At 46.6% G+C, this 25776-nt stretch overlaps 1 protein-coding gene across 18 annotated transcripts in view; it reads right to left on the bottom strand.

The window, feature by feature from the left end:
* Positions 1–25776, bottom strand: part of LOC137539170 (uncharacterized) — an 892710-nt gene that overhangs the window by 453809 nt on the left and 413125 nt on the right. The window lies entirely within an intron of this gene.

The raw sequence follows: 25776 nt of genomic DNA, 5'->3' as shown, positions 1-25776 counted from the left end.
GTACTGCAGGCTGTCAGTGTGCAGCACCCATGGAGGAGTCGGCTTTCCGGGCTCTCTTTGCCTGTGTCGGCTTTCAGGAGTCGGCTTTCCGGGCTCTCTTTGCCTGTGTGTTTTCCTGGTCCCTGCTTCCTCCTGGATGAGCAGCTAGTCACTAGTAAGTAGGCAGATCTACTTGTGACCTGTGGCTGTGTGTCCCTAAAGAGTAAGAGTTTATGAGTCCACCGGGGGTGGGGGGGGGGAAGGGGGTCGCAATTTTTACACCCTCGCCCTGGGTGCAATTTAGCCTAGAAACTGCCCCTGCATTTTATACCCCGTTTACATGTATAACCTTGTGCTACTCTACATTGTATAACCTTGTGCTGCCTCTCTGCCTGTCTCCCCTTATTTACATTGTATGTAATATGCATAATATGTTGGCCCTTTATAAATACAATAAATAATAATAAAGATGTCCGCCTCTATATTCTATTCACTATGAGTTTTCTTCAAAGCAATCAAAATTATCTACTGTATCTGACTTGAATAAACTTAAAAAAAGAGAGTAGAGTCCTTTTCCTAGCGCCGGCATCTCCTAGTTCACAATCTCCGGAATGATGGAAGGGAAGACACTACCCTTGACATTAAGAAGAGGCTATTTTACAATCCATTTAATGCACTCTACGGCTATTGTATAAAAGAGGAGAAAAAACAGTAGCATTGGCATGTTGATGTGGATTGTACAAAGGTCAGTGATTTGGATGCTCCTTCAAACAATTTGCCGGGAATTTTGGCATTTTGTGAGCACACACAGGACGTATCTCCGGCATGCTGACCTTGACAGTGAATTGGATAAATAAACCTTCAATTTACCCCCTCCGGCTCCTCGCTAGCTTGCCTAATCCCCGCCGGACGCATCACCTGTCCATATCGTTCAACCGGCTGCTAGTTTCAACCTGACGGGTCTCGTAAGCTCTCTCCTTCCTGTGACACACACTATCTAGCAGATAAGGCTCACGCTAAAGTCAAACTCAATAGTCTTTCCATTGAAAATTTAATGTCGGATCCATCGCTCGGCATCATTCTCCGTGCCGTTTGCTTCGGGATCCCGGGGGGCACTTCAAGAAGAAGCACCACTCCATAACTGGTAATGACGTGGCATTAAATGATACTGTCCACAGTGATACAAGGCCGGAGAGAGTAATGTGCTCTTATGTACGAGATAAGCACGGCGGAACGTGGGCCTGGTATTCGTATCTTTTCTTGCCTCTGTCGCTAGATACAAAGTGACATATGTTCAGCTATTGCAACCAAATTCACTCCTTTTATTTATTGTGAAAGGGACAGCAATGGGTAGCTTCCTTTGCAGGCCAACCTATCCTGATCAAGCAGGTTTTCTTAGACCTTGTGTACACGGAATTTTATTTTGCATTTGAACTGCGTTTCTGAAGCACTTTGTACTGAGGTTTAAATTATCAATGTGTTTTTATGAAGCAATGTGCATCTGGGTTTGAATGGAAGCAGGAAATTTGGGCGCCCGCGGCTCATGGACGATTTGGGGCGACGCCATAGGCGCTAATGCACATATCGGCTATTGGACCCCGAAAGCAGAAATTTGGGCACCCGATAAACATCCTTTTGAAAATTAGATTGTTATAGTTTTTGAAATTGTTATTGTTTTGATAACATAAGAACATTATAGTCTTTGAAATTTTTATTGTTATGAAAATAAGAAAACTAATTTTTCGTTTCTGAGAATTATCATTTTGAAATGTATCATTTGAAAATGATAAGGTTAGTAAGGATGGTTTTGAGGTTAGGCATCAGGAAGAGAGGTTTAGGGTTAGGTATCAGAAAGGGGGGGGGGTTAGGGTTAGGTATCAGCAAGAGGGGGTTTAGGGTTAGGTGCCAGGAAGGGGGGTTTTAGGGTGATGCATCAGGAAGGGGAGTTTAGGGTTAGGTGTCAGGAAGGTGGGTTTTAGGGTTAGGTATCATTAAGGAGGGGTTTAGGGTTAGGTGTCAGGAAGGTGGGTTTTAGGGTAAGGCATCAGGAAGGGGGGGGGGGTTTAGGGTTAGGCGTCAGGAAGGGGGGTTTAGGGTTTGGCGTTGGGGGGTATGGTTAGGCATCAGAGGGAACAGGGTTCTGTGTCAGAGTAGGGTTAGGTTTAGTTGTACTAAAATATCGGTAACACTTAGCACAGGGGCGTAACTAGACATCACTGGGCCCCCCTGCAAAACTTTGGATGGGGCCCCCCCCCCACGCGAAACTTTGGATGGGGCCCCCCACCTCCCCTGCTTTTTGCACAGGAAAACTGAGGGCCAATGTGTTTTCCCCATGCAGATAAAAACACTTAGACTAAAGGAAATGTCAGGCAATCTATGCTACCCCCAGCTCTACTTACCCGGGGCTTCCTCCAGCCCTTTGCAGCTGACAAGCCCCTCGTCACAGCTCTGCTCCCAGGACATACATACACACACAGCCATATTATTTTACTAAAGGTGGGTACACACGTCAGATAAAAGTCTTTGGAAAATGAAAGATCACAGACCAATTTTACCCCCTTCCATGTAGTATGAGAGCCATACTCTACACAGTCTATTCTATGGAGCTGCACTCCCCATCAGATAGAAATCTTTGCAAGATGCTGCACACAAAGACCGCTGTACAGACACAAAAGATCAGTATCTGCAAAAGATCTGTTCCTGCAAAATGCATTCATAGTCTATGATATCTGCAGATCTCATACACACCTTGTTTAACAGACATTCATCTGCAGATCAGATCCACCAGGATGGATCTTCAGATCTGCAGATGATTGACTGATCTGCAGATGAATGTCCGTTAAACAAGGTGTGTATGATGATCTGCAGATCTCATAGACTATGAATGCAATTTGCAGGAACGGATCTTTGGCAGGAACAGATCTTTTGCAGATACTGATCTGTTGCATGTGTACAGCATCTGTGTGTGCAGCAGCTCCATAGAATAGACTGTGTAGAGTATGGCTCTTATACTACATGGAAGGGGGTAAAATTGGTCTGTGATCTTTCATTTTCCAAAGACTTTTACCTGATGTGTGTGACCTTTAATGAGAGCACATGCTATATGGAGAAACAATGACATGCTTAACATAACATATAGTATTTACTGAAACTTTGGCAAAACATTCAGAATGTCACTGATTGATTCACTCTTATTACGGGATCTTTTAACTCAGTATGAGACAAGCTCTCAATGAAGCAGCAACAGTAGACATCAATCTCCACTCTGCTGTGTTGTAAAAGTAATTAGAGGCCATAAGGTCAAGCCTGTGTGATAAGAATCTAGGAATCCTTTCAGAGTGAACAAGGGAAAGTCTAAAAGGTTTTTTCAAAATGTGACTTATTCTTTGTTAGGTTTTACATGCAGCCATCAGATCTTTGCAGCAGTGAGAGACAGATGTTTTTTACGAACCCTAGGGAGCAGGGACAGTGTATAAATTCCAGAGTGTTTATGAGTCCTTATCTGTGTTTTTGACACATGCAGTCAATATAGCAATGGTGCGAGAGCAGAATACGTTTTTTCTCTTTTTTTCTCTCGTTCCCTTAGCTGTCAGTCTCTCAAACTTTTCCCCCCACGGGCCCCCTGTGGCTTCTGGGCCCCCCTGCGGAGGCATCCCTTGCAGGGTCTATTGTTACGCCCCTGACTTAGCAATGTTTTACTATCGTCATTACTACTGTAAATATTTTTTGCTTTCATTTGGCGACCAATTCACAACGGTATTGATCGTTTAGACTTATATCAGCTTCACCCAGTGCCCATTTTTCCTCGCGCCTCTATTTCAGGCCCGCGTTTGAACTGCCTTTAGTGTTGCATTAGGTTGATGTTTTCCAAACACCTGATCTTTTCTTCTGCGCTTGACATCAGCTCTGGTCGCAGAGTGGCTGCTACCACTCGCATTGCCAGCCAAAGAGACGCAGCAATAGCCCTTGTGAACCCCATCAAGCATGGGTGGTGCAGGGGGGTCTGGTCCCCCCCCCCCCCCATCTTAACGCCCCATTCCTGCTCAGCCCTGTAGCCTTTATCAAACTGCAACGCACCTTACCTTCTTCCATCGTAGTTGGCTGAACCATATTGGATCATTCACAACCAGACTTAGGCCTCTTTTACATTTGGGGGCTGAAGGTGGTGAATTAATTGCCTGTCAGCTACTCCCTTGCACCTGCTAGCTCTCGGCACCAGTAATGAAGAGATGCCCCCCCCCATGGAGTCGCCGCCATGTTCAGATGACTCCACCCCTTGTCACTGCGTGGTGTTACAAACGCTGGCATTTTGCTACATTTGGTTTGCACCCAAATGGCGCTCGTGGCCGGTAGTCGGGAGGCTAATATGCCTGACAAGAGTGCAGTGCCTCCCATGCGCAAGGTGCCTTACGGAAATGTTAATGAATTGAGCAATGGGACTGAAGCTATACACATGCAGGAAGAATAAACATTCTACCTAAAACCAGAATTTCACAGCTTTATTAAAACAAAATAAAAAGTTATTGGTTTCGATACACGCAATGGCACAAAAGCTAGCTGTAAGCTATCTGGCAGCTCTCACTGTGGACGGTATCCATATAAGAGTTACGGTACTTATTTTTTAACAGGCAGTTTTTAAGACGTCCTCCAATCAGGCCCAGATTTATAGTACAGGAGCCTATAGGCACAGATGTCCTCCTGGCACCTTAGACTTCGCCCTCTGTGAACCTACAAACCCCCTACACAAAAGTGCTGGCTGTCCCAGCTGTCACTTCTCCCTTACTTCCCTTGCACGTCATAGGTAGCTACAGGTGCCCCTTAGTATTAGGTAGCCAGGCATACCCTCAATATAAAGTACCTAGAGGTGCCCCCAAATATTAAGGTAGCTAGAGGAACCTCAATGTTGTGTAGCTAGAGGTGCCCCTGACTGAAGGGAGATCTCATCAGTGGAATGCCGAGAGCAGGGTGAGTAACCACTCATTTACACTCTCATCAGGACTCTGCATAGGGAAGGATGGAGGGAGGCGCTAGGAGAGGGGAGTGGGCCGCCTTTCCATCATCAGGCGCCTGTAGGCACGTGCCTACAGTGCCTTATGGTAAATCCGGCCTACAATGTTTTCCAGCCATAGTAAATTAAGACCAATCATATCTAGTTGGGCAGCAACACAATTCAGACCAGGGTGTAAATACAGGGGAGCAGCCCCTGCAACCACAGGAGGGCCCAGAGTAATAAGGGGGTCCCGCCCCTGTCGCATGGCAACGCACACATTTTCATCCATATGACCCTGTGTGCACTGCCAGGGTCATAGGCATAGCTCCGCCCCCGCCCACCCTTCACTCAGTGATTTACTCCCTACTGGAGTACTGGACAGGAAGTACGTCACTGGGATGCCTGGGTTTCCCCGTCATATTCCCATTGTTACGCGCATGTGTGTCGCACCACCGCCGCCAACATGTTTAAAATTCCTGCATCGGCCATTGGCTTACATTAATTTGCAGTGGATTGGCCACTTCTGGTGCAACGCGACACTGTAAGTGTGCTAGCCCCCATTGCCTTGCCATTGCAGTACCCTGCGGTAACACAGGCTAATGCAGCGCAGGTTTGCAAGGCAAGTGTAAAAGGGGCCTTTAAGAGAAACCGTAACCAAGGATTGAACTTCATCCCAATCAGCAGCTGATACCCCCTTTTCCATGAGAAATCTATTCCTTTTTACAAACGGATCATCAGGCGGCTCTGTATGGCTGATATTGTGGTGAAACCCCACCCACAGTGTGATGTCAGGACCATGGTTCTGACATTACACTGTGGGAGCCTTGTTGCATTGTGGGAAATACAGTTTCCAACTGCCAAAAAAGCAAGCAGCATCTCCTTCCAGTGACATCACCTGCCAGCATGTCACCATGTGATAAATGTCATAATGTAAATCAGGGAGAGGAAAGATTTTACAATGAGCAAACACTGACTAAATCATTTATACATAAATATTGTAAAAATGAACCACTTCTTTTATTATTTTCACTGGAGTTCCTCTTTAACCAACTAAACTGAACGATGATTTCTTGAGTTTTTTACGTCATATATCAGCAAATAAGAAAGAAAACAACAGACTCGGGAGGATCAAGTAAATACGGGCAAAGAAAAGCATTAACCACACATGTTCGACACTTAGCATAACTATAAGAGCCATAATAGATTAACACCAATTTAAGCTGGCCAAATTGAAGGATGATTTTGTGGCTTTTGAAGGAATACAAATTAAAACCTTCCTCCATATATATTCGCCGTCGTCATTCTTTGATACCCTCCAGCTTCCGCTTAGCCTTGTTGGGTCGCAAAATTATACCTCACTGACTAATGTTCCTAATCGACAACGACATGTTTTATGGCAGACAGAAGAAACGCTTCGCCGTGATAGATAAGGTTAAAAATGTTACTCCTCTGATCATTTACTCTGGTGCTGTACGGAAAACTCCATCGCCACATTCCATTTACATCACTCATCCGACAAGAGGCAGCGAGCGCCTTATCTGACAGCCATTTTGGCTGATGGGACAAAGTGCACATTTTCCATTTTCTGACACACTCCTGTTGTTTATGTAGATAAAAAAAAAGGAGGAGGAAGAAGAAAAAAAAGAAGGCAAAAAAAAAAAAAAAACCATTTGTAATGTTTCGGTAAGATGGATCAAGAAAGATTTCTACGTAAAAAGGAAAATTAAATGGCCATGGAATACATGTAGCACCTGAGCGTTGTGTTCATCTTTGTTGTACATCAGAGAATGTTGTTTTATGTAGATCTACATGTTTTTCCTAATGCTTTCCTGAGGCAGAACTATACAGTAAATTGTCTTGTAGATATACAACGTAGGGGTGCTCATTCTGAATGGTTACCATTCTGTACTGTAGCCTTGACAAAGGGGACCCTGCGGGGCCCCGAAACGACTCGTTGGTTGTGGAATGGTGTGTCACGTTTTCTGAATAAACAGAATATGGTAAATTAGAGTGTGCGGACCTTCTGGAGTTTTTCGTGGATTACAAATATTGGTCCAGCACCTCACCGGTGGTGTGCGACTTCTCTCTCTGTGCACCTGCTCCTCAGGTGTCCACTAACTGCAGTATAGTCTTAATCGCCTGCTCCTCAGGTGATCATCCTTGCAGCACAGTCAGTGGTCCCTGCTCCTCAGGTGTCCACTGGCTGCAGTATAATCTTAATCGCCTGCTCCTCAGGTGATCATCCTTGCAGCATAGTCAGTGGTCCCTGCTCCTCAGGTGTCCACTAGCCGCAGTACAGTCTGAATCACCTGCTCCTCAGGTGATCATTGGCTGCAGTACTGTCTGAGTCACCCGCTCATCGGGAGATTTCCTCTTCCTCATTACTGTTGAACCAAACACTATCTCACATTGGTTGTCCTGTGTCTGGCAATACTAGCATTATTGGTGATTCTGCAGATCACCACATAATCAGGTATAGTATCTGTATTATTGGTGATACTGCAGATCACCAATAATCAGATAATCTGTTTTGCTGACACCAATCGTTACAAATAGATTTGGTAAATCTGTACAACCAAGATTGTATGGTGTGTGTTGAGCTTAAGGTTAGTTGAGGAGGGGGGGGGGGGTGGATAATGGATGAGTGGCTGGAGGTGTGGACGGGGTATGGCTGGAGGAGTAATGGTTGAGTGGCGATAGGTGTGGCAGGGGAGTGGCTGGAGGTGTGGCTGGAGATGTAATGGATGAGTGGCTGGAAGTGTGGCAAGGGTATGGCTGGAGTTGTAATGGATGAGTGGCTGGAGATGTGGCAGGGGCATGGCTGGAGGTGTAATGGTTAAGTGGCTGGAAGTGTGGCAGGGGTATGACTGGAGGTGTAATGGATGAGAGGCTGGAGGTGTGGCAGGGGAATGGCTGGAGGTGTAATGGATGAGGGGCTGGAAGTGTTGCAGGGATATGGCTTGAGGTGTAATGGTTGAGTAGCGGTAGGTGTAGCAGAGGCATGGCTGGAGGTGTAATGGATGAGGGGCTGGAAGTGTGGCAGGGGTATGGCTGGAGTTGCAATGGATGAGGTGTAATGGATGAGTGACTGGAGGTGTGGCTGGAGGTGTAATGGATGACTGGCTGGAGGCGTGGCAGGGGCATGACTGGAGGTGTATTGGATGAGTGGCTGGAGGTGTGGCAGAGGTGTGGCTGGAGGTGTATTGGATGAGTGGCTGAAGGTGTGGCCGGCGAATGGCTGGAGGTGTAATGGATGAGTGGTTGGAGGTGTAATGGATGAAGGTGTGGCTGGAGGTGTGGCAGAGGTATGGCGGAAGGAGCATATATATGCATGGTACATGTGTTGGGCGTGTGTCTTTTGCCCTAGTATTTTCATGCTAAGAAATGTCCCTCTTTCTCATCTAAGAACTCTGAGAGGTGTGTAACTCTATCTCTATGCATGTTTCTGGATATCTGCCCAGCTCTCCACTTTGAATATCATTCCCCTGAGAGGGGAGGATTGGCAGCTGTCTCCTACCAGTAAGTGAGTGCAGGAGCCCAGCGTGTCGTTCCCGGAACCCAGAGGAGTCGCCGCACACTCCTGCATCTCTCTGCCGAGGTGGGGAGGCCATTAGACCTGTGCTGCTTATGACAGCACTACTTAGGTAATGACTTCACTAGAGTCAGACTGACGGCAGTGATCCGGCCCTGCCAGACTCCATATCTCTGCTTTATTTATTATCATGATTGCACAAAATGTCTTGGCTGGCGTACAAGAGCACATTCAAACAACTGCGCTGAGCAGAGAGTTAGCGGAGGTCCAATTTTTCACAGACTCTTTCAGGAAGTGTCCTGGAGATTGATACAGACAGGAGGCTTTACTACATTGCTTACCAATTATTTTTCTCCTACTTCTCAATGTTTAGTGTAAGTTGTTGGATGACTCCGATCTTTATTTCTTTGAGGGCTCATTCACACTAAGGGCGTTTTTGCCCTTTTTTCAAACGCAGGCGGTTTTCAAAATCGCCCACAAAATGAATGAATATCTTTGAGAAGGTTCATATCAGCGCGGTTCGTGCGCTGTGCGTTCAGCAAAGCGGTGCCTGGACCATTTTGGGGGCGTTCTTTCTATAATGGAAGGTATAGGAATAACGCTCACAAAATCGCTTTGTGCATTGTTTGCGTTCACGTTTTTAAGAATAAATACATTGGGCCTGATTCACAAGTGTTTGCACGCCTGTGAAAAGCCCTTTATCATGCCTAAACTCAGTTTAGGCGTGATAAAAAAACCCTTGCGCACAAAGTTTTGCGCGCGCAATCACGCGGCGCACGGTGCAGTGCATGCGATGTGCCCATGAAACCCTATGGGCACTGCGCGCGGAAACTTTGCACGCGATCAGCAGCCCAAAGCGGTGATAAATCAGCTACTGCAAAGGTTGACACGCCTAAAGTCTTTTAGGCGTGATAACTGGGTTATCACCGCTTTGTGAATCAGGCCCCTTGTATTTATTATTTTCCGGGTTCAAAGAGTTCACTTCCTGACCTGCGTCAGGGAGTGAATTACAAAACTGCTCTGGAAAAGCGCTTAGAAAGGTGCTTTTACCAAAAACCCAGCGCACAAAAAAAAAACGGACACAAAATGCTTGCGTTTGCGTTTTTAGATATGAACAAGGCCTTACAGTGTTCGCTTCACCGGTAGAGTTATGCACCTGCACAAAACGCTCGCAATGGGAGCGAGACGGGGGATGATTTTCCGGGGCCAGTTGCGGGCGAAGGAGGAGGCGATTGAGCACAACGAAGTAGCAATCAGGCTGGAAGAAGCCCCAGGTATGTATACATTTTTTAATGTTTACCCATCTCAGGTATCCTTAAAAGTGGAACTATAGTGGAAATAACATGATGAAGAAAATTGCTTATTTTTTACAATAATATTTTATAGATTATTTAGTCATTTTTTGTCAAATCTTTCTTCTCTCTGATTTACATTCGAAATCACAGGCAGTGACATCTTTAGTTCTGCCAGGTAATCTGTACGGAATGTACGTTACCGATAGTTCTATGCACACAGGTAGATGTTGCTTGCTTGGCAGTTGGAAAAAGTTATTTCCCACAATGCATCGAGGTTCATAGACAGCGCAGTAGAGCGGACCCGACTGCCTGATCCCATTGGGGAGCCGCTAATATGCCTGCGCTAGAGCCGGTGAAGGTAAATATTGCAGGTGCTACTGCGCCTGCGCCACAGCACAACAAATTGTCGGCTCTGGTTTCAGTGGGTCCATCGCTGCCATTGTGGGACGGAGTAGGATGGGGGAAGCTTCGTTAGAATCCAGAGGCTTCCTCCTCCTGAGGTAAGTACCCCACAGGGGATGTTTTTTTAGTTACAGAGTCTCTTTAACAGGTGCATGGATGTGATGAAATCCAGTCCCCACTAGTTTACACGTGACCTTCAACAGATTTTGTGTGAGTAGTTTTTATCTTGTGTGAGTAAAGTCCCTTGTGATTCCACACTATGGTGCGCTCGTTCTCTTTTTACTTTCCACTCCATTCCTACTCGGAGCTGCGCCAGTATAGGTCATAGAGTGACTTGGCAGGACATCAGTTTGTGTGAGCGCAGGACACATTTATCGTTTTTTGGGAAACACCCAATGGATGGCCTGTGTCACATTGTCATATCAGCCAGCCATGGTGCATAGCGGAACACGGCATGCTTGGTGATATCAGGTGCCCGGTCATACAATAACCAAGCCCCGACACCCAAGCGTTACGACTCGTGCCAAGAAGCGACTCCCTTACCATCAACGAACAAGTTTGATGGCGCGGAACTAAACCCCGCGTACAACCGCCCTTCTCTGCCTGGACGCCAGCAGGAAGTTAATAAAGCTGCATTCTCTGTACCATTTCAGGTCCGCTTTCAAACTATCCTTTATCTCGAAGAGCGTTCTCACCTGGAGTGAACCAGACCTGGAGGCTCGGCTCTCGTGATTTCCACACATTTCTCTTCACTTGTGGGTGTAATTACAAGTCAGCCTAGGCAGTTAATGAAGGAAAACTTCTCGTCTGGGGTTCTTAATAAAGCCCAATGCCTCATATGTTAACAAAACAAAGGAGCCAGAATGCACGTAGGTAATGTAATTGTGTAATTAGTAGGCTCCAAAGATGAGTTAAGATTACAGTTTATCTGCAGCTAATAACCACCTATTGAGCTGCGTGACCCCTCCATCTTGTTAAATACCTCTTTCCCCTTGAATGAACGGTAAACTCGCTCAGCAGGGGGACTCGCTAGCTCTAGGAGGGGGTGGTGGTTTTTTCCCTGTCACCAAATCGACCATGTAGACCTGAAACACGTATGAAATTAACTGATTGGAAGAGGACCACATGCAGACTGCAATATGAGATTACACAAAGACGTATAGTTAGCCTGTAAAAGAACTTTGGTCTAATTAAAAGGGGGAAAAAAAAAAGATGTTGCCATAAAACAAGGAGATGTTGAAATCACTAAATGCAGCCAATTACTAATATAATATATTTCCTTGCAGTGACTGTGTGCTGTGTGCATCTCTTGATGGTGCGATTTTATAAGCTGCCAGGAATGGGAAACGAGAGTCCTGGGACTTTACTGGTCATGCAGGAAGCTGAACTCTCTGTGCGATTCACCAGACAGACAAGCACACAGGCCGCCGCTGGACCTTCTGTGTCATCCACCTGACAGATAGGTACACATAGGGTGTCGCTGGACACTGTGTCATCCACCTGACAGACAGGCACACATAGGGCGTTGCTGGACCTTCTGTATCATCCACCTGACAGACAGGCACACATAGGGTGTCGCTGGACCCTCTGTATGAACCATCCGACTGCAGCGGTGCCTCATGTGACCTGGCAGCACCTAAGATGCCACATGATGCACTGCTGTAGCCATGGATACAGGATGCTGGATGGGTGGATGGAGATCCCATTGCCGGAATGCTGAAAGGGGAGACGGTAGTGCGAGGAGGGGGACATTTGGGAAGGGGAGACACTTCTTGTCACCCTCCAATTGTTGCCGCCCTGAAGCATGTGAATCACGTTGCTCTATGGAAGAACAGAGCTGGATCCTCTGTGGCAACCACCAACCAGACACACTTAGACAGGGCGTCACTGGCCTTTCTGCATCATCCACCTGACAGGCATGGCTGTAAGCAGCCCAGTTGGAGGTATTAACAATGGCCTGTGTTTGAGCTATAACCGCTATTATTGCATTGCTCGGTGTCATTATTCTGTCTGTAAGAAGGCGGGCCGAGGACAGAACTAAGTGAAAATATCACTGCGTGCATCTCTGGAGGTCTGTGCCGCAGTAGATGACCCCTAAAAAAAAACAGCGAATAAGCTTCTACTCATACAAGAACAAGCCGCCATTGGCTGCCAGAGTTAGGCTTTAAATTCACAATTTACTTATTTTCTCAGTACAGTGTATTAGAACCAGACAGTCTTGCAAAGATCCCATGCTGAGGTAAATAGATTATTGGGAAACGCCAAGATGCATGAACTATCTCCACTGACGCTCTCCAAGTTCCCATCATTCCTTCGGGTGTTTCTAACCTCTGCACCTTCTGTAACAGACTGGCTGAGTGGTAAATGGGTTACATCAGGCCAGGGGATCAATGGCTCTACTTTCTTTGTGGTTCTAGACAAGCCTGTCGAAGGCGTTTTACTCAAGCCCAAGAAGCTGTATTGATCTCACTACGGACATCTGAGAGGTGGCCGGGAGGCCAATGAAGATGTGTGGATGAAATTGGACGAGGCAGATTGTTCTGTTCCCTTGTGACGGCAGAGCTTTGCACAGGTTGCCCAAATTAATTTTTGGTTTTATTTGGCTGGTGCTGAGCACTTCGAGAATCGAGCTGTGTAATTGACCAACCGTCGCTGCCTTTCAGATACGCTTACAGTTAGACCATCTCTGTTCAATATTGTGCATCATAGTATCTTTCATCTCACCCCCATTGTGCTTGGGTACCAGAATGGGATTATACACTGGCTTGCTGTAAGCAATATGATTTGTCCACGTGCCTTTGATTAATAATAAGGGTATAAGAGGCGCCCTGGTGTAATAAAAGCATCTAAAAACAGTTTAAAAACGGGAAATAAATTTGAGGTGGCTTACCTCAGTGACGAAAAAATCTTTGTATTTTACAGATTCAGCAAAGGGAGGCTCCCTTTGCTGAATCTGTCATTTAGTTTGGCACTGTTATTGGCCTGAGGAAGCGGGCTCTGACCCGCGAAACGCGTTGCCTGTGCTACTAATAAAAACCTTTGTAAAATACAAAGATTTTTTCGTCACTGAGGTAAGCCACCTCAAATTTATTTCCCGTTTTTAAACTGTTTTTAGATGCTTTTATTACACCAGGGCGCCTCTTATACCCTTATTGTGCAATCATACCCCCTTACCTCACCCGTCTGAGGGGTGGGTACAGACCACACGTGGCTTCGACCACGGCGGATATCTGTCCCCTTTCTTTTACCAAGGAGAGCGACCGCATCCAGGTCCCTAGGGACCACCCCGAGTGGAGTCGGGTTTGTTGTCTCCACCTGCTTCCTGTGGTCGGTTGCCCCTCTGCAACCCACCTTTGTGAGTAGTGTCTTACTTTTATTACGTTCAATTGTTTTTGACATACTACACTATTGGGCTCCCACTTTTGTCTCCTGTATCTTTTCACTAGAGGGTGTTATTGACACCCACATCCCACTACTTTGATTAATAAGATTGGTCACACATGGGGGAATATACATGAGTAAACCTATGGACCATGGCTTCTTAAAGGGGAACTTCAGCCTAAACAAACATACTGCCATTAAGTTACATTAGTTATGTTAATTAAAATAGATAGGTAATATACTCTCTTACCCACCCTGTTTTAAAAGAACAGGAAAATGTTTGTGATTTCATGGGGGCAGCCATCTTTTTCATGGGGGCAGCCATCTTTTTGGTTGAAAGGAGGTGACAGGGAGCATGAGACACAGTTCTAACTGTCCTGTGTCCTGATCACCAGCTGTGCGCACTAGGCTTCAAATCTCAAATTCAACATAAAAAAAAAAATTGCACTAAAAAAGCAGAACGAGAACAACATCAGAAATCCCATCATGCTTTGCACAGCATCAGGGGAAAAACGCCCGGGCAGTTTTCTTCCGTGCAGCTAAAAATGAGGCTTGTGTAAGAAAAACAAAGTTCTGATGCTGTGAAACTGTTAGGGCCCGTTTCCACTAGCGCGGAAACTTGGCTGAATCCGCAGAGTTTCCTTGCAGGCAAATTGCGCGGGGAAACTCTGTCATAGGAAACAATGGCGCCGCCGGCCAAATCGCTTACCTTAGCGATTCGGCAGACATTGCCAGTAGTTTCCGTGCGGGAGGCTGCGAATCCCATAGCCGTGCATGGCATGGCTTATGGGATTCGTCAACGTTCCTGCAGACGAGGAAGTGCCGCCGTGCGTCTCCCAGACGCGCGCGGCACTAGTGGAAACGGGACCTAAAAGAAACACCAAGACTTTTCAGTGCTGCTGAGTAAATTTTTAATCTGAAGGTTCATTTTAAACTGACATGGAATCAAGAAGTTGCAGATCTAAGACAATTTAAAAAATAAGTATCATGCCATCATGATCAGACTTGCTCAAATCCGTTCCAGGAGATACCCGGATAGTAGCTAGATATCTCCCAGTAAAGCTGTGCGGGCTGGAGGGGGGGGGGGGGGGGGGGAGGGTCAAGCTTACCTGTCTGACGTCTTCTTAGATATGTCCCTCGGCGCCTCCCACGATGCGCTCTATGCGGCGGTCATGTGAGTACAAACACTTCCTCCTTCCGGCCGGGTAGAAGGAGGAAGTGTTTGTAATCACGTGACGCGCGTGACTCCCCCCCGCACAGCTTTACTGGGAGATATCCGGATAGCAACTATCCAGGTATCTCCCGGATTGGATTTGAGCAAGCCTGATCATGATTATATCAGGCTGTCCTTCATACTCCAAGCCTGGAAGTTTGCAAATGTTCTTTTAAAACACCTGTTCAGACAAGCCTATAATTTCCTAAAGGTTGCGTTGCTGGCTCACTGCCTCATCCACCAATCCCTGTGTCTCCTTCCCTAATGTCTCCAACCCACTACCCTCTTGATTGTAAGCTTGCAAGGGCAGAGACCTCCTCCTAGTGTTTCTTATTCTGATTTAATTCATCATATGAACATGTCCCAGGATTGGGGATGTCTCAATCCACACATCGACCTTGTCTGTATTTATATTTATATATTTATATATATAATATATAAAAAAAAAAAAATGATCTCTCTTCATTGCCCAGTATTGCCAATTGGCATGTTCGAATTATGATTACGATGCCTAAATGCAAATTTTGATGCAAAATTTCGGCCCGCCACTACCTGTGAGGATGCTTGCACAGCACCAGAACCACAGTTTATAGCTGTGGTGCAACCAAAGAAAAGAAGAAAATCCCCTTCAGTATGGGCTCAGACATAGTAGAAGTGCTTTTCTGAGTGCTTTTTGGGCTCCCTCTGAAGTTCTTGCTCTAGGCACAACGCACGGATTACAGTTTAAAAAAAACAGACTACGGCCCAGTGCACACTGAGCGGTTTTTGGAGCGATCCGCCGGCCGCATCCGCCTCTAAAAACGCTTGTCTAATGTATTGCAATGGGATGGTGCACACCGGCGGTTTGCGTTTTTTGCCAAGCCGCAAACGCGCCTCCTGCTGCGCGTTTGCGGTTTTCGGAAGCGTTTCGTCCTCAATGTAAAGTATAGGAAAACCGCAAACCGCTCTGAAAAACGCTAGTTCAGAGCGGTTTGCCAGGCATTTTTGTTACAGTAGCTGTTCTGTAACAGCTTTTACTGTAACAATATGTGTAATCTGCTACACAAAACGCACGCAAAACCGCTAGGTATGTTTAGAAAACCTCTCTAAACATACCTAGAATCGCTCTGAAATCAGCTCCCAAAACCGCTAGCGTATTGCGGATCTGCTAGCGGTTTTGGTGTGCACTGGGCCTAACTCTAAAAAAACCTCTGTCATGATGAGTGGGAGTGATTAGGTTGTATTCCAACTAGGGATGATGAATAAGATGCAAATATTTCCAAGTTAATGCAAGTTTATGTTGTATATTTTAGAGGCGCCCTAGTGTCAAACCTCCTGTGGTCACACAATATGTACACCGCTGCCGTGCCCAGGATGTATCCTTACACATGCAATATGCAGATGATGCCACCCATGGATGTATTTCACATAGGGCCGTTTGTAGGGCCGTGCGGCCCGTGCCGCTGCCCTGGGCGCAGAGGAAGGGGGCGCTGTGATAGCCGGAGCCGCGGGGAGGGCAGCCCGACCTCTTCCTCCCTCTCTCCGGGCCGCCCTCCATGCTCCCCCCTCGGACTGCAGCAGAGTTAACGGGCAGGGAAGCGCTGCTATACAAAGTTACTCACCTCCCTGGATCCGATCGCCGCTCACGCCCTGCTGGTCTCCTCTCTGCAATGTAGCCGCTGATACACATGCTGCTTCCTGTTTACATAGGAAAAATCGCCGCAGTGTTCAGTGATTTTTCCTCTGAAAAATCACTCCTGCAAAACGCCGTCTATAAACGCAAATGTGAATGGGCCCTAAGACCTATATGTGCAGGCGCAGTGCACAAAAAAAAAAAAGAAAAAAAGAAAAAAAAAAAAGGGAAGGATTCTATCAGTGGATAAATTGAAAATTCATCTTTATTCCCATAAAAACATCCCCTAATGACGGGGGAAAGCCGAAATTATTCGGGACGAGAGCAGCCGGGCAGCGGTAAAAGGAAAAAAGGGCGCTGGCAGCCAGTGGACAAAAAGGGCGCCGCCATTTACTCCCATATAGAGATGAGCGTAATGACCTAATTACGATTTTGCGAAATTTCGCGTAATTAGTGTAATTACGATTATGGCCGTAAGTACATAATCGTAATGAAGAAGGATTTCGCGAAATTTCGCGTAAGCGTAATTTTCGCGTAATTTTCGCATTGCAGTGGTATCATGCCGTAATTTCGCATTAAACGCTACCGTAATTTCGCGTTAAACCGTAACGCTCCGTATAATATAAAAAAGCCGCCGACTTTAAGGGTTAATAGCAAAGCCCCCTTAAATGCTAAGAGCCTCAAATTTGGAGAATATATTAAGGAGATCAGGAGGAATAAGAGGAAAAAATTTTTTTTCAAAAAGACCTTATAGTTTTTGAGAAAATCGATGTTAAAGTTTCAAAGGAAAAATGTAAACATTTAAAAACCCGCCGACTTTAACGGTTAATAGCAAAGCCTGCTTAAAGTTTAGGAACACCAAATTCCCAGGGTATATTAAGGGGATCAGTGGGAATAAGAGGAAAATTTTTTTTTTCAAAAAGACCTTATAGTTTTTGAGAAAATCGATTTTTAAGTTTCAAGGGCGAAAATGTCTTTTAAATGCGGAAAATGTCAGGTTTTTTTGCACAGGTAACAATAGTGTATTATTTTCATAGATTCCCCCAAGTGGGAAGAGTTTTACTTACTTCGTTCTGAGTGTGGGAAATATAAAAAAAACCGACGTGGGGTCCCCCCTCCCAGACCTCTTTAACCCCTTGTCCCCCATGCAGGCTGGGATAGCCAGAATGCGGAGCACCGGCCGCGTGGGGCTCCGCACCCTGACTATACCAGCCCGCATGGTCCATGGATTGGGGGGTCTCGGAAGGGGAGGGGCAGCCAAGCTTTCCCCTCCCCCTCCGAGCCCTTGTCCAATCCAAGGACAAGGGGCTCTTCTCCACCTCCGTCGGGCGGTGGAGGTGGAGGCCGCGATTTCCTGGGTGGGGGGTTCATGGTGGAATCTGGGAGTCCCCTTTAAAAAGGGGTCCCCCAGATGCCCACCCCCCTCCCAGGAGAAATGAGTATAGAGGTACTTGTAGTACCCCTTACCCATTTCCTTTAAGAGTTAAAAGTAAATAAACACACAAACACATAGAAAAAGTATTTTAATTGAACAAAAAACATAACCACGAAAAAAGTCCTTTAATATTCTTAATTAACCATTAATACTTACCTGTCCCTTTAAATAAATGATCCCACGCAATATCCTCGGAAATGTTCTATCAGTTACAATGTAACAAAGTTATTACAATATAACAACTTTGTTACATTGTAACTACGCCGCACCCGACGTCACTCACCGCAGCCGCCGCCGCCGCGTCTGCGCTGCAGGACCCGACAGAGCTCTGAGCTATAGCTCAGAGCTCTCGAAAGCATCTTTGTATTTGGGCTCCAAGGAGCCCCATTGGTCCTTAGCAGACCAATGGGGTTCCTTCTGATTTGAAGGAACCCCATTGGTCTGCTAAGGACCAATGGGGCTCCTTGGAGCCCAAATACAAAGATGCTTCTCAGAGCTCTGAGATATATAGCTCAGAGCTCTGTCGGGTCCGTGCAGGACGCTAAGTCCCCGCCGGCTCCGCTGCCCTCCCCGCCTCTCCCACATGTCACCTACATGTCACCCACATGTGGGTGACAGATGTGGGCGGGGTGGACAGCGGGAGCTGCGGGGACTTAGCGTCCTGCACGGACGCGTATGCGGCGGCTGAGCGGCGAGTGGCGTCGGGTGCGGCGTAGTTACAATGTAACAAAGTTGTTACATAATAACTTTGTTACATTGTAACTGATAGAACATTTCCGAGGATATTGCGTGGGATCATTTATTTAAAGGGACAGGTAAGTATTAATGGTTAATTAAGAATATTAAAGGACTTTTTTCGTGGTTATGTTTTTTGTTCAATTAAAATACTTTTTCTATGTGTTTGTGTGTTTATTTACTTTTAACTCTTAAAGGAAATGGGTAAGGGGTACTACAAGTACCTCTATACTCATTTCTCCTGGGAGGGGGGTGGGCATCTGGGGGACCCCTTTTTAAAGGGGACTCCCAGATTCCACCATGAACCCCCCACCCAGGAAATCGCGGCCTCCACCTCCACCGCCCATCGGAGGTGGAGAAGAGCCCCTTGTCCTTGGATTGGACAAGGGCTCGGAGGGGGAGGGGAAAGCTTGGCTGCCCCTCCCCTTCCGAGACCCCCCAATCCATGGACCATGCGGGCTGGTATAGTCAGGGTGCGGAGCCCCACGCGGCCGGTGCTCCGCATTCTGGCTATCCCAGCCTGCATGGGGGACAAGGGGTTAAAGAGGTCTGGGAGGGGGGACCCCACGTCGTTTTTTTTTTATATTTCCCACACTCAGAACGAAGTAAGTAAAACTCTTCCCACTTGGGGGAATCTATGAAAATAATACACTATTGTTACCTGTGCAAAAAAAACTGACATTTTCCGCATTTAAAAGACATTTTTGCCCTTGAAACTTAAAAATCGATTTTCTCAAAAACTATAAGGTGTTTTTGAAATTTTTTTTTTCCTCTTATTCCCACTGATCCCCTTAATATACCCTAGGAATTTGGTGTTCCTAAACTTTAAGCAGGCTTTGCTATTAACCGTTAAAGTCGGCGGGTTTTTAAATGTATACATTTTTACTTTGAAACTTTAACATCGATTTTCTCAAAAACTATAAGGTCTTTTTTTCCTCTTATTCCTCCTGATCTCCTTAATATATTCGCCAAATTTGAGGCTCTTAGCATTTAAGGGGGCTTTGCTATTAACCCTTAAAGTCGGCGGCTTTTTTATATTATACGGAGCGTTACGGTTTAACGCGAAATTACGGTAGCGTTTAATGCGAAATTACGGCATGAACGAAACGCGAAATTTCGCGTTGAAAATTACGCTTACGGTATTTTCAATTACGATTTTAATGGCAATTTCGCTACGCTAATTACGAAAATTTCAGCTCAACTCTACTCCCATAATAAATATCGTTTAATGGGCGCCGAACAGAAAAAAAGAACAAAATACATATATCCAGGCACATCGCATCTAGTTAGGACATTAAATAAGTTAAGGAAAGGGAGGTGCTGAAGGGGGTGTGGCTAGAAAACAGCAAAAATCTATTAACCCTTCGCACTCTCACATGCAAATGTTCAAACAAATGCATTCACAGATTCACTCATCCAGGCACAACTGTTGTCCCTACAGCTAAGTTAAAAGCCGGGGTTTTAGTTCACAGAAGAATGCATTCTTATGCTTAGTCACCTATACATGTGTTTGCATGTCTGCACTATGCATGTTACAGGGCCAGAGTTAGGACACCTATGTTTACCTGGGTACTTCTGCGCAGTATAGGTGACTAAGCATAAGAATGCATTCTTCTCTGAACTAAAACCCCGGCTTTTAACTTAGCTGTAGGGATAACAGTTGTGCCTGGATGAGTGAATCTGTGAATGCATTTGTTTGAACATTTGCATGCGAGAGTGCGAAGGGTTAATAGATTTTTGAACAGGAAAAAAGAGCGCTGGAGATTATTAACGTTTTACAAACGGCGCCCAGAGATTTTTAATGTTTTATACCTGTGCTTGTGATGATTTAAGTTTAGAAAATGCACCCGTGACGAATAACGTTTATAAAAATACTAAACATATTTATCGTATTTAACTACAAAAACATTATTTAAAATGTTATCCCTTACAATTTGTAAAACATTATTATTCCCAAAATAAAGCGATCAGTACGTAACATAAATTGCTATATATTTTTTACAGTCACTATTTGTAAAACATTATTATCCACACAATAAAATTATTTAAAATGTTATCCCTTAATGTTTGTAAAACATTATTATTCACAAAATTAAGCAATCGGTACGTACGTAAATTGCAATATATTTTTTACAGTCAGTACTTGTAAAACATTATTATCCACACAATAAAGCGATCAGTAAGAAGGGTTTTAGGGTTAGGCGCCACCAGGGGGGCGGTTAGGGTTAGGCACCACCAGGGGGGTCTAGGGGTTAGGGATAGGTACAGGGAGGGTTCTGTGTGAGAGTAGGGTTAGGTATAGTTACGGTACAATATATACCACCAGGGGGGTGGTTAGGGTTAGGCACCACCAGGGGGGTGGTTAAGGTTAGGCACCACAAGGGGGGTCTAGGGGTTAGGGATAGGTACAGGGAGGGTTCTGTGTGTGAGTAGAAAACATTATTATTCACAAAATAAAGCGATCAGTACGTAATGTAAATTGCAATATATTTTTTACAGTCACTATTTGTAAAACATTATTATCCACACAATAAAGCGATCAGTAAGGGGGGGGGGGGGGGGGTTAGGGTTAGGCAAAACCAGGGGGGTGGTTAGAGTTAGGCACCACCAGGGGGGTCTAAGGTTTAGGCACCACCAGGGGGGTCTAAGGGTTAGGCACCACCAGGGGGGTCTAAGGGTTAGGGATAGGTACAGGGAGGGTTCTGTGTGAGAGTAGGGTTAGGTATAGTTACAGTACAATATACACCACCAGGGGGTCGGTTAGGGTTAGCACAACCAGGGGGGGGGGGTCTTAGGGTTAGGCACCACCATGGGGGTGGTTAGGGTTAGGCACCACCAGGGGGGGGGGGTTAAGGGTTAGGCACCACCAGGGGGGTGGTTAGGGTTAGGCACCACCAGGGGGGTGGTTAGGGTTAGGCACCACCAGGGGGGTGGTTAGGGTTAGGCACCACCAGGGGGGTCTTAGGGTTAGGGATAGGTATAGGGACAGGGAGGGTTCTGTGTGAGAGTAGGGTTAGGTATAGTTACGGTACAATATACACCACCAGGGGGGTGGTTAGGGTTAGGCACCACCAGGGGGGTGGTTAAGGTTAGGCACCACAAGGGGGGTCTAGGGGTTAGGGATAGGTACAGGGAGGGTTCTGTGTGTGAGTAGAAAACATTATTATTTACAAAATAAAGCGATCAGTACGTAATGTAAATTGCAATATATATTTTACAGTCACTATTTGTAAAACATTATTATCCACACAATAAAGCAATCAGTAAGGGGGGGGGGGGGTTTAGGGTTAGGTAAAACCAGGGGGGTGGTTAGAGTTAGTGTTGGGCGAACAGTGTTTGCCACTGTTCGGGTTCTGCAGAACATCACCCTGTTCGGGTGATGTTCGAGTTCGGCCGAACACCTAGTGGTGTTCGGCCAAACTGTTCGGGTTCGCCCGAACTGCTGAATGCCCAGCCGAACAGGGCCCCTGTTCGGCCAAACAGGGCCCTGTTGGGCCGAATACGGCCCCCCTATGGGGTCGCAGGCACAAGGGGGGAGCATGCCCCGATCGCGGGGGGGGGTCGGAAATTCCCCCCCACCCCCTCCGCTAGCGCTCCCCCCTCTGCCCGCTTCCCCATACAAAAGTTTGACGAAAGTAAAATAGTACCGGTGGTGGTGGCTGGCTGCTGCAGTGGCTGGCTGGCACTATGAAGTGACTGAGGAGGAGGAGTCGGAGTAGGATGCGTTGAGGGAGGCCGGGCAGCGGGCAGTTCAGCGGTAGTACCCTTGTGGTACTTCCGCCCTTTCTCTGACCTCACGTCCTCTGCGTGATGACGCATACGAGGGTACGCGTGACGCATACCCTCGTATGCAGAGGACGTGAGGTCAGAGAAAGGGCGGAAGTACCACAAGGGTACTACCGCTGAACCGCCCGCTGCCCGGGCCTCCCTCAACGCGTCCTACTCCGACTCCTCCTCCTCAGTCACTTCATAGTGCCAGCCAGCCACTGCAGCAGCCAGCCACCACCACCGGTACTATTTTACTTTCGTCAAACTTTTGTATGGGGAAGCGGGCAGAGGGGGGAGCGCTAGCGGAGGGGGTGGGGGGAATTTCCACACCCCCCCCCCTCGCGATCGGGGCATGCTCCCCCCTTATGCCTGCGACCCCATAGGGCCACCAAAAGCGGGATGTTCGGGGAGTTCGGGGTTCGGCCCGAACATGCCGAACATCGCGGCCATGTTCGGCGAAAGTTCCCGAACCCGAACATCCAGGTGTTCGCCCAACACTAGTTAGAGTTAGGCACCACCAGGGGGGTCTAAGGGTTAGGCACCACCAGGGGGGTCTAAGGGTTAGGCACCACCAGGGGGGTCTAAGGGTTAGGGATAGGTACAGGGAGGGTTCTGTGTGAGAGTAGGGTTAGGTATAGTTACAGTACAATATACACCACCAGGGGGTCGGTTAGGGTTAGCACAACCGGGGGGGGGGGGTCTTAGGGTTAGGCACCACCATGGGGGTGGTTAGGGTTAGGCACCACCAGGGGGGGGGGGTCTAAGGGTTAGGCACCACCAGGGGGTCTTAGGGTTAGGGATAGGTAGAGGGAGGGTTCTGTGTGAGAGTAGGGTTAGGTATAGTTTTAGTAAAATTTTAGTAATACTTATTAATGTTTTACAACACTTATTACGAACATAGTTATATTTATATCATCGTTATAAACAATATTTTCAGATTTTATTATAAGAAGAAACGATAAATGAAGGTTAATCACAATAATATACAATTATAACTATTAAACATATATTATCGTTTAACTAACATAATTATAAAGTTTCACTTTTGAAACGGGGAAGATTAACGTTTTCACAATTGGCGATCTCATACACATTATTTAATGATTTCTAAATTTGTAATACATTATTTGTAAACGAAATACAACACAACATTTTTATGAACGGTATCACTGCTTATCGTTTACACCCTGCGCCCTTTTTTCCCGGGCGCCCTTTTTTGATGTACGCGCGGGCAGCAGCCGGGCACTTTCACTAGGACCACAAAGGGTGGGAAGCGCTTGTGCCGGAGAGGGTCCTAACTGGTAGAAGACCCTCCAGATGTATGTGACTGTTACTACAAGCTGGCTAATGTTTTTATGCAAATAAAGAAGAATTTTGAAAATGCATGTTACATACTTACCTCGCCATCAGTTCCTCAGTTCAATTCACAGCGACATCCATTTTTCCCAAATGCAAACTCTTCAATTCTTTATTTAAAGGGAACCTGAAGCAAGAAATATATGTAGGCTGCCATGTTTATTTCATTTTAACCCTCCTGGCGGTTCATTTTTTCTGCCAATAGGGAGAAATCTATTTATTTATTTTTTTTGTTTCATGTAAAAGCTACAGTGGTAGCTACATGAAACACCACTAAAGGGCGCATGTGTCTCTCTAGTGCAATCGTCGCCAGCATCAATAGCAAACAGGGGAACGCGTATATAACGCGTTCCCGTTTGGCTTCTCCTGTCGCCACGGCGATGATCGGAATGACGTCATGGACGTCAGCCGACGTCCTGACGTCAGACGCCTCCGGTCCAGCCCATAGCGCTGCCTGGAACTCATTGGTCCGGACAGCGCAGGGCTCTGGCGGGGGGGCGCCTCTTCCGCCGCTGCATGCGGGCGATCGCCGCAGTGCGGCGGCGATCAAGCTGTACGTGCGGCTAGCAAAGTGCTAGCTGCGCGTACAGCACTTTGAATGGGGCGAATCGCCCCACCAGAAGCTGAGATAGCCTCCTGCGCGGCATAGCCCGAGCTCAGCTCGGGCTTACCGCCAGGAAGGTTAAACAATACCAACAGCCTGTAGAGATGGCCCGAACGGTTCGCATGCGAACGTCTTTGCGCAAACATCGCTGGTTCGCGTTACTACATCATTAGGCTCAACTTTAACCCTCTACATCACAGTCAGCAGACACAGGGCAGCCAGTCAGGCTACACCCCCTCCAATATAGAAGGCAGCTCCGTCGGCCAACTCGGTGTGGCTGCAGGAAGAAGGGAGAGGTTGCTGCAGAGTCATAGGGAAAGCTTAGTTAGGCTTGTTAGCTTGCTCCTTGCTGATACTTATTTCTTAAAAGCACACCACAACAGCTCTTTTGAGAGCTAATGTTTTTGTGATCTGTTTTTTTTTTTTTTTTTGTGGCTCACTGACACTTGCATCTACAGCCCTGCTGTCAGTCGCCGCTGGCCCTTGCTGATTGCTATACTTTGCAAGGGCCAGTACACTCAGTGCTTACTTTTTCACTGCACGTGTGTGACAGCTGCACATTTGTAATACCAGTCCAACTGCGCATACCTGTTCACAGTACCTGTGTGTGTGACAGGCAGCTGCACATTGCATTGATACCAGTCACTGTATACCTGTTCAGTGCACCACACGGTGTTAAATTATATAGCAGTCACTGCATACCGGTTCACGGTACCTGTGTGTGTGACAGCTGCACATTTGTAATACTAGTCACTGAATACCTGTTCACGGTACCTGTGTGTGTGACAGCTGCACATTTGTAATACTAGTCACTGCATACCTGTTCAGTGCACCTGCGTGACAGCACACGGTGTTAAATTATATAGCAGTAACTGCATACCGGTTCACGGTACCTGTGTGTGTGACAGCTGAACATTTGTAATACTAGTCACTGAATACCTGTTCACAATACCTGTGTGTGTGTGACAGCTGCACATTTGTAATACTAGTCACTGCATACCTATTCACGGTACCTGTGTGTGACAGCTGCACATTTGTAATACTAGTCACTGCATACCTGTTCAGTGCACCTGCGTGACAGCACGCAGTGTTATATAGCAGTCACTGCATACCTGTTCACGGTACCTGTGTGTGTGACAGCTGCACATTTGTAATACTATTCACTGCATACCTGTTCATGGTACCTGTGTGTGTGACAGCTGCCCATTTGTAATACTAGTCACTGCATACCTGTTCACGGTACCTGTGTGTGTGTGTGACAGCTGCACATTGTATTGATACCAGTCACTGCATACCTGTTCACTGCACCTGTGTGACTGCACATTGTATTAGGCAAGTCAGTGCATACCTTTCACTTCATCCCCCCCGATATAGGCAAAACAAGCAAAGGCAAGCCACCCGGCAGGTCTGTTTGAGGTCATGCCGTCGTGATTTCGTGCGGCCCTGGACCAAAGTACAGTGTTCAGAAGGCACG

The sequence above is a fragment of the Hyperolius riggenbachi genome, chromosome 11 (genome assembly GCF_040937935.1).
Source record: "Hyperolius riggenbachi isolate aHypRig1 chromosome 11, aHypRig1.pri, whole genome shotgun sequence".
Taxonomy (NCBI): Eukaryota; Metazoa; Chordata; class Amphibia; order Anura; family Hyperoliidae; genus Hyperolius; species Hyperolius riggenbachi.
This window is presented reverse-complemented; position numbering and strand designations above follow the sequence as displayed.